Source organism: Vanessa tameamea, chromosome 4, assembly GCF_037043105.1.
Source record: "Vanessa tameamea isolate UH-Manoa-2023 chromosome 4, ilVanTame1 primary haplotype, whole genome shotgun sequence".
In the NCBI taxonomy this organism is placed as follows: Eukaryota; Metazoa; Arthropoda; class Insecta; order Lepidoptera; family Nymphalidae; genus Vanessa; species Vanessa tameamea.
The window spans coordinates 10,230,597-10,240,780 of NC_087312.1; the positions used below are offsets into that span (position 1 = coordinate 10,230,597).

Consider the following 10,184-nt stretch of genomic DNA (forward strand, 5'->3'; position numbering starts at 1 on the left):
AATAATTGCTATTTGAAAATTTTACAACAATTTATTTTAAAAAAAAATACAATAGAGATAGAGATGGTATCATATTTTTGTGAAAATGTGTTATGCATCTTTAGTGTGCGTTAAATTCAGGCGGTATTGGCAACTTTATGTTTAAATATTCATTATTATTTACGGTATATCATTTTGGTGGCAAAGGTAGTAAAAAGTTGGGCGCAAGTGGATCTCCGGCGATAAATCGCGTTAGTCTTGTGATTTATAGCTTGTCCGGGTAAATACGATTATGCCGCCAGTTTCATGTTACTCCTTTGAAGAACAGCATATGGCTTCTATATTAAATTTGATCCATATTTGTTAAAATTTATAATTTAAATAATCGAAGTGACTATTTGACGACCTCCGTGGTCGAGTAGTGTGTACACCGGTTTTCATGGGTACGCCACTCCAAAGGTCCCGGGTTCGATTCCCGGCCGAATCGATGTAGAAAAACTTCATTAGTTTTCTATGTTGTCTTGGGTCTGGGTGTTTGTGGTACCGTCGTTACTTCTGATGTCCATAACACAAGTGCTTTAGCTACTTACATTGGGATCAGAGTGATGTATGTGATGTTGTCCAATATTTATTTATTTATTTATTTATATTTCTAATAAAATAAATTATTACATCATTATTTATACAACATACAGTTACTTGGAATATTTTATTTATAAAAAAAATAGATATTTATATTTTGGTGGTTGGTGTGTAATGTTCGTGTGTTGTTACGAATGGCTAAATCAAAGTCCAACTCACTTTAAATATGTCTATTGAAACACATAAGAAAACCAAAGAATAGAAGGTGCAAGAATAGAAACGGTTACACAGTTCAGTGTTAAACACAAGATAAGCACAAGAAGAAAAAGTTTATAGCACAGTGGAAAGATAGAATACAGGGAAGAACTATAAGCAAACTAATAACTAATAAAGGTAACTACAGTGCAACGTATACTGCGCGGCGTGGGATAAAACGACAGGCGTTCAGCGTCAAGCATAGTTCGTGACTGGTATACGTTGAACCGCCGCATACGCAGCCGCGCTAGAAAAAAAGGATCGCTATAGTGGTGCGTAAACATCACTTTCCAGTGTAAGCAGCGATGAAGCGATGCGATACGATAGCTATGATATTTAATTTATTTATTATTAAATTGTGTTTCTATTTTTATATGACTGTGTGATGTATGAATGGATATGTGCGATTATATATATATGTAATATTTATGTATGTATGTTTATTTATTATATATTAATATATTAATTATATAATTTAGTTTCAGTTGTAGGATGTAGTATAAGGTTCCCTATAATATGTTAGAGTAAAAATTTTATTTTTTATCGTTGTAATCTTTTGCGCTATCTCCTGTGTATTTGGAATTTGCTTAAGCTGTCAACAAAATAGTACAATGTTTTATAATTATTGATAATTTTCTAAAGAATTCTAAAAGTTGCAAACTCAGAAGCTTGTCAACTATTTTAACAAAAATGTATCATTATCCAGATAATGACTTTAATTCTAAAATAATAATTTAAATATGAATGTTATTAATATCAAAACAGTTCATTAACGGGTCATCTAATAATTTATAGAAATGGGCAAATCTAGAACACTTATCTAGAACTTGACAAAAACTCGTAAAATTATACATTTAAGTATCCGAAATAAATTATATAAGAATTACGTTATTTTATGAAATGCAGCTTGGTCTGTATGTATATTTGAAATAAGAAGTAAAATGAAAAAGGTCAAAAATCGTAAAATAGTGAAGTCACGTTCCGAGTCGTTCGCGCTGAGCTCTCAGTGACTGACTCAGCAAATATCCATTTTGCAGCACCCTTGTTATAAGTTCCTTACTTGGCGCCTCGTAATGGATGTCACTTTATGTTTCTTTTTCATTTCAAAGTTTTTCACTTCAGAATTGTCAACGGAGTGGAACGTTTAACGCGGTTAATGCGCGGCCGTGGAGTGGAAATGCTGACCTCTTTAACCTAAAGGGTAAACATTTTGATTTTTAGAATATTTTATTGACTTTAATAAAAGCAGCGCTCTGCTCAGGATTCTATGTATGAGGTGGTATAACGTGAAATATTAATGTAATTAATATTTGAATATTTTTTTAAAAAAAATTCTTGGTTATTGTTGGATTAATTAATCTATTTATTATTTATTATAAATAATACGAAAACGAAAACAAACAGTTGCTCAATTCAAACGAAAGTTTGCACACATCTAAAATGTACTAAATGTTTTTAAATATAATAAATAAAATGATACTGCCATAAATTAAGCTTAATAAATTATGTTCTCAAACTTCTGGTGTCAGTGTAAACAACAGTCGACTTGCGGTGGGGTTGCGACTTAAGTCCACGGGCGCGGCGACGCTGGAATATAAACGCGAGTTGTGTATTTTATTCAAGAACAAAGAGTGCTGTCGGTAATGTGATGAATATTGAAGGCGTACGGCGGTTAAATAAAACACTGCGGCTAAAGGCTGAATATTACAGCGCTCTCGCAACCTCAGACCGACCCTCTGGCGATATAACAATGGCAGGACTGTGAATACATTATAAAAAAACATAAAGTACCTGTCTGTTTAAAAGAAATATCATTTTATGAAGTTAAATATCAAATAATAAGGGGAAATTCTATTACGATTCTCTGCATGCTACGAATATTATAATATAATCAATTATGAATGTAACGTATTCGTTAATAAATTTAAATATAGTAAATCCAATAAAATTTACATTACATTTTTCATTGAACGAAATGAAAACGGTATAGGTTATTGCATAAGCCGCTTAAAAGTTTTTTTACTCTCTAATAAAAAGCAAGAAAAGTAAATAAGAAAAGTTTTTTATTTAATGTTATTATTTAATGCTAGTAAGTTAATAATTTATTATATTTAAAAAAAGGTTAGTAGAAAAAAGTGTTTACTTGGTGGTAGGACTTTGTGCAGGCCAGTCTGGGTAGATACCACCCACTCTTCAAATATTCTACCGCCTTACAGCAATAATGAATTAATGTTTTGTTCTGGTTCTTTCACTCAGGCTTAGTTCCGAAGTTTGAGAGCGCATTGATGATGTGTGCAAGGAATGGTCAAACTTCTTACATCACCAATATTTATGGGCGGTGTTGTCCACTTAGGTACTATTAAGTGATCCATTTGTACATTCACCTAAATATAACATAAAATAAAAAATAAAAGTCCATATAAATACGGTTTCTACTAACACATAAGAAACCAAGAAATTGTAACGATAACATGGATGTAATTAATTGTCGTCGACACTAACTCTATTTGCTATATAACGTCATTGTTAGCGAGTTGAAATATCTCACTTTCCGCAAACTCATCAATAACCGTTTGTTTTTTACTGAAAGGAAAATACAGAGATTGATGGAAGGCACTTTAACTTAGTCCCGAGTGACATACAGGAAAGAAAGGCTGCAGCGATGGGTAACGAAATGGAAGGATGGAAATGGAAGGTGTGTGCTAGGAAATTGCACTATTTGGACCGCCTAATATGCATCGTTTATTATGGAAATTTTATCCTTAAATGGATCTATAGTGTTTTTCAAACCATTTAAATAATAAATGTGAACAGGAGCAACTGTGCTACCTGATGGTAAGTAGACGACTTCACACATAGAAAACTGCAAATTTAAACAACGAAATCTACGATGTTATGTTACTAACTACTTTTGAAAATAAGACGCGGCAACACAAAGTATTAATGTTCGACCGTAGGACGGATATTGTATGATGTGTGGTGGTAATGGTGGGTACCCTCCAGAACACTTCTTATAAAAAATAAATACATATATGAAAAAAAAAAAAAAATATTATTAACACTACAAAAAAAATGTTAGATACTGCGCTAGGCCAAGTTTATTATCTTAAATATTTATATGAACATTGAATTTAATCTAGAAACTCTAGAAAGTAATTAATGACAACATATTTATGACTTTGCTGTACCAGTACTAGTTTATATCTACTATTAAATAATGTTCTTCTTTCATGTAAATAAAATGTTGATTGGTATATTTTTAAAGTTTCATAATTTAATAATATAATGTAACTTCTGGAATAATAAATTTTGCAAATCAGACCTAATATTTCACAAAGATTTGGATATGCCTAACGGCTTTTATCGCAGACAAAAAGGTACAGGTATACTATTGTTCATCTGCGTTTGTATTTTATCATATAAATAATAGTAAATAATATATCTTCTATTTATTTGTACATATCAAATATATCAACTGGCATTCGCACACGTGCCACCTGACAGCAGACGAAGTTCTTATTATATTCCAAGCATTTATCATTGTCCGGTATTATCTTGTCCCACGGACAGGCTCTGCTTCTTATGCAAACGCCGCGGACGTTGGCACATTTTACCCAAAAACCATCTGAGAACAAAAGAAGGTTGTTCGGTAAAAATAAAATACCCTTTTCGGAATATATTCCATACAGATTACAGGCTTTTATGACTTCGGAATATCAAAAAATTTTCCCCAATAGGATTATATACATAATTTCATTTATAAATAAAATAAATCTAGAATTAGCTATTGATTCTTCTTTAACCTAATAGATGTAAATAATATTTTAGAAAGCGCGTTAATTAATTAAAAATAGCATTTATTAGAATAGATAAGAATGTTCATATCCATTTTATATTGTATACTGGAGTGCTAACAAGTTATATAAAAAAAATTAGCCTATTTATAGCTGCCAATAATTTTATCCAAGTATTTTATTTTATTTTATCTATAAAAATTGGTTTGCCTATACTAACAACTCTACAGTTAATGCCTATGGACGCGTGTTCTTGAACTATTTATGCGTGCTATTTGATGAAATAGGTTATATATATGAAATTATGATATAAAGTCAACTCAACTCTCATATTCAAAATTATGCATATCCACTAACAAGTACTAATTTTTAGATACAAAATAAAAGAGATAAACATTTACAAATATACACACATATTTAATGTGTAAATACGTTTTTATATCCTTATAAAAATCTCTAATATAGACTAGACGTAGAATAACGTCTAAATGTTAAATAATATTATCTTTTAGTATAATAAGAAACTTACTTTGTCGCGAATTGTAATTAGAGGATCGTGAATGTCCTAAAAAGTTTCTTTTGTAAGTCCTTAATTTAGAACTTATGGATATTTCAACGAAATTAATAAGGTACATTAAGATTAAGCAGAGGCTTACATTGTACGCGTTCATTTCACTAGTACTTTATCGCGGAAGAAAATATTACGTACAAAGATTTTTAAACGTCTAATCAAATTGAACACGGTACTTTGATTAGAGTAATTTTATGATTACCTAATGCTGAAAGCGATATTCGTGAAAAATAACCAAAAATTGTTAAATAACCACAATAACACAGCACATTTTAACCGTTGGTACATGAACCTATTTATGTAAAGCCAATAGTACAAGAAGGGATACCCAAGTAGTACCTAAAAGTAGTATAAGAGAAACTGTTTATCGAAATTACCATCCGATTGCCTTGCTTTTTTTATTAGTGCATTACTAAATTTACTATTATAATTATAGATAGACTATAATGGACATACAATATTCTTTGAAGTATATATGTATATTACTGAAAGACATTCTTCAATTCCCAGTCCAATAAGAAAAATACACGGAAATCTTAATTAATTCTGTAACGGATTTCGTCAAATCAGACCTTACTTTAGAATTTAGCGTCACCATCCGTTTGTCTCACGAAGGGCTCTTTTTAATTATTTTACTTTTTGATTTATGTCGTACTACCGACGAATTTTTATGAAGGCGATTTTTCTGCCAACGTTACTGTAAAATTGGAAATATTATTAACAGCTTTTTTCATAACGAATGAAACATGATCTTATTGATCATTTTGTTTTATTAAAGTATGCTTTAATTAGACGTCAACCAGTAATTTTTTTCTACCCATTTACATGCCTATAAAATATAATTTTCCCATTAATTTCAAGTACAGCATACTCCATTTAAAACTATATTCTTTTAAAGGTGTTTTCATGGTACATTTTAAATAGCACCGCTTCATTTTATACGGAAAGGCACTTCCCAAAATATATTGCCACTCAAGCCTCACACTTTCAAGTGTAGCGCCACATTCAGTTCGCTGGGAACGCCTCCGTAACAATGTTTGGTATGAAACTTACAGGTCTCATAAGAGCATCACACTAAAGCTGCCTATTCAATATTTTCAGTTTTTACTTTTTTTTTTAATTAAATTGTAATAAAAATATCTCTATGTATTAACGATTACACTTGGGGATCAAATTAATGTTAGCTATCACAAAACTAATCTTCAAAAATATTACATAATTATAAAAATATTATTTGTCTTATTAATTCAGGTAATCATGTCTAAGAGAATCCGTACAAATAATATATATACTTTATTATAAAAACATTCTACAAAGATGAGGGGTCATCTTTAATTTCTTATATTTGAAAAAAAAATGTTTACAAATAAGAGAGTTTGGCTTATAAACGAACAGACATAATTATTAAGTTTGAGCAATGTAAGAAAAAATTATGAAAAACCAAACATTTTTTTCTTATCAATATATTATTATTTGAACCACTTTCAAAATGATTAAAAAAAAATCATCAAATCTTTATTCGAAATCCTTTATAAATTCTAAAGGCTTTATTACATTTACAATATATTTGAACAAGTGTTGTTAAATTGATATTTTATAGAAACCAGCACAAGAAAAATATTACAAAGCAGTTTATTCAGTTCGTTCGCATATACAGCTGCGGTACAAATGACTTGCGTTGTCTTTTATACGTCTCATTAAACAACATGTTCTGTTATAATTAGTTTTTCTCTAATAATGGTTCCATTACGTAATTGGATTATCTTAAAATATAATAGAAAGTTATTTAGAATATTTTTTTTAGGATTCCATATATAACCATCTATTATTTAAATTCTTAGCTATTCGAGCTCCAGTCAGACCGAAAGTTTGAATGGGATTGAGTCGAATTGATTTGAAGGGATTTTATTAATGGATCTTAGACAATGGTAATTCGAGAACATGCCATACGTAAATAATGTACCTACCACTAATCCAGTACATTTGTGTTACTGAACTTAAATGAGGCTGTAGTTGAGGTGGGTCAAACAATAAAAGACAGAATTTTCAGAAGATTTATCAAGGCAGCAATATCACTTAGCTAATAATTTGATATTGAAAATTTGTAAGGAGTTTAACGGTATATTGTTCTTTACACAATATTGTAAGGTTTTGTTTTAATAATTCAAACTTCTTATCTGAACAAAAACAATTTTATAAGCGATTGTACAATAAATATTCTATTTTATGAAAACAATAAATATTCTATTTTATGAAAGTGTATTTTTATAATGGCTTGGAAATTTCCACTACCTTTAGACTAAAAACAGTTTAGCTATTGGTTGGCTTGAAAATAGGTACTATCCTGTATTCTACCGCGAAGCAGTAAGTAGTATTGCTGTATTTGAAGAGTTTGAAGAGTGAGTCAGTGTAATTCCGGGTACAAAAGAACAAAACAGCTCAGTTCCTAAGGTTGATGGCGCAATTCAAACGACAGTGGTGACCATGAAGTGGCCGATTTGCCCGCCCATCAATAAAATGCCATAAAAAATCAATATTATTCAATTAAAATAATCAAATACAAGACATCGGCACAAACATAGTACCTACTTTATATTAACTTAGGTAATAATTCCAAAGAGAATCCGTACAAATAATTAAGCAGAAATATTTAATTTACTTTTCATTAGCGTTCTTGATTAAAGTCAAGGACGATTAATATTTTATACGTTATCTGTGTTTCATTTTATGTAATTTGAACTTTTTTATTTAAAAAAAAAAACTTTATATAAAATACTTTTAGCCTAAATATATATTATTATTTAAAAAAAAATTATTGAAAGGGGTGGATATAGGTAATATCCAGATAAATTACTAATTGTTCATTGATCATTAGCCATACTATATATAAGGTTGGAGAGTTTGTATGGTTGAACGTGTTCATCTCAGAAACTGTACCAAAAGGAAAATATGATCCAAGTTTAATAAGGGTAAAACCGCTAGGCACAGTACTAGTAGTAATAATAAATAACCAACAGACTTATGATTGATATCGTTTTGATAACATTTTATCTTATCTGTTGAAATCTGTTTATTCGGTAACTTGTTTTCTATTTTTTCTTGATCTGTTGTCTATGAATAAACATCAACTATATAATATCGATAATAGTTTTATATCAACTTTTTTTTAAAATTTTTTATTAGTTTATTTAAAATGTAAGAAAAAGGCTTCGGCACTCCTATTTTGAAAGAGAAGTATATAAGTAAATTAGAAAAGAACTATGTTTTTATTTTTAATTATTAAATTCACTGTTTTTTTTCTCTTGGGTCGAATTCGTATATAAATTTTATTGTTGGGTTAAAAAATATATTGGGCTCGTCCGGGATTTGAACCCGGGACCTCTCGCACCCTAAGCGAAAATCATACCCCTAGACCAACGAGCCACCTGTCAGATTGACGAAAAATACAAACATTTTTTTTATAACTTAAAACGTACATTGTAGTCTTGATTTGATAATTCAACACTTTTTTTTATTCAATATTACTTAATATAAAATGTTTTAAACGAAAAATTATGACAAATTTAAATTTCAAGAAATTTAAGCGTTTTAGTTAAAAAGCTGTAAAAAAATTGTATAGAAATATAGATACAGCTAATTAATTATATGTTACTCAATAAATACATAATCATCATGTAAAATATTCATTAAACGTTTAAAGTCAAAAGTGGTTTGATTACCGTCAATATTTCAAATTTATTTAAAATTAATATAATTTGTACATCAATAAAAAACGGGCTCGTCCGGGATTTGAACCCGGGACCTCTCGCACCCAAAGCGAGAATCATACCCCTAGACCAACGAGCCGCTTGTCAATGATGTTGAAAATGTTATTTAGATTGCAACCATCATACTCATAAAACAATCTCACTTGGATCATCGACCTCAACGTATGTAATTGCGTCATCGTGAACCGGAATAATTTCTTGAGAAATAATACGTCAAGCACGTGTAACTATGTATGATGGTAGTATTTTGGATACATATCTATGTTTTACCGTTAATCAAATAATATTTATTTTGAAAGCATTTTTAAATGATGTTACAAAATTAAATTAAAGCGTCCACCTTTTTGAAATATATATTTTACCAAGAAGAACCAGTAAGATACAATTAAGGATTAATAATTACAGTTGCGATACAAATTATGAGTATTTCTACTTTGTTAAAAATATTCCAATTTAATTATCTAAGATTACAAATAGACCGGACATATTTTTATCAATAAAAAAAGTGTCATATGTAATGAATTGATAGAATAATCGTAATCGTCTTCGTCGTCGTCGCACTTGCATTACACGTACCTATAATCTCTGATTATCTAGGTGTATCCAGGAATTTATGTATCCTTCATATTTATATTTATAAAATTATAATAAATGATGATAGTTCGTATATCAATTGGTATCCGACTGGGAACACCTCTGTGCTTTGAGCACAGATTTGGAAAGGGGTGGACTCTTTCGGTTTAAATGGTCTCTTTTGTCCAAGGAGTTCAGGTAGACTTTTTCGCCACTGTTCTCTTAATGACACAATAAAAAGGGCTCTTGCCACCATCGACATTCCTGCTCTTACTGAGCGTCATGGAATTAGTCGTGATGATGGTAAGAGACCTGATGGACTGACATTGGTTCCCTGGGAATGAGGATAGGCCTTTGTGTGGGACGCTACATGCGTTGACACGCTGGCCCCTGTTCTATGTAAATATTCGAGTCTTATGTCAAATTACTAAACACTTGGCCCTTGGAGTAGTGGTGCAAAAAGCTTCATCAAAAGTATAACACCTCGCCTTATTGTCTCCACTGGTGACAGGAGGGCTGGTGCGTTTTGATGCCCAGAGAATCGGAATTGCGATCAACGAGGGAATGCTGCTAGCATTCGTGCCACCATTCTACGCGGTCATGATTTGTACAGTAACTATTTTTAATTTATCTTATATATAAAAATAAGTGGCATTTTTCGTT

At 30.5% G+C, this 10,184-nt stretch overlaps 2 non-coding genes across 2 annotated transcripts; both read right to left on the reverse strand.

The window, feature by feature from the left end:
• Window positions 1-8,532: 8,532 nt before the first annotated feature.
• On the reverse strand, window positions 8,533-8,604 carry Trnap-agg (transfer RNA proline (anticodon AGG)). Its single transcript has one exon. It is a non-coding gene; the product is annotated as a tRNA-Pro (tRNA).
• A 351-nt stretch (window positions 8,605-8,955) lies between these two features.
• Window positions 8,956-9,027, reverse strand: Trnap-ugg (transfer RNA proline (anticodon UGG)). Its single transcript has one exon. It is a non-coding gene; the product is annotated as a tRNA-Pro (tRNA).
• Window positions 9,028-10,184: the final 1,157 nt, after the last annotated feature.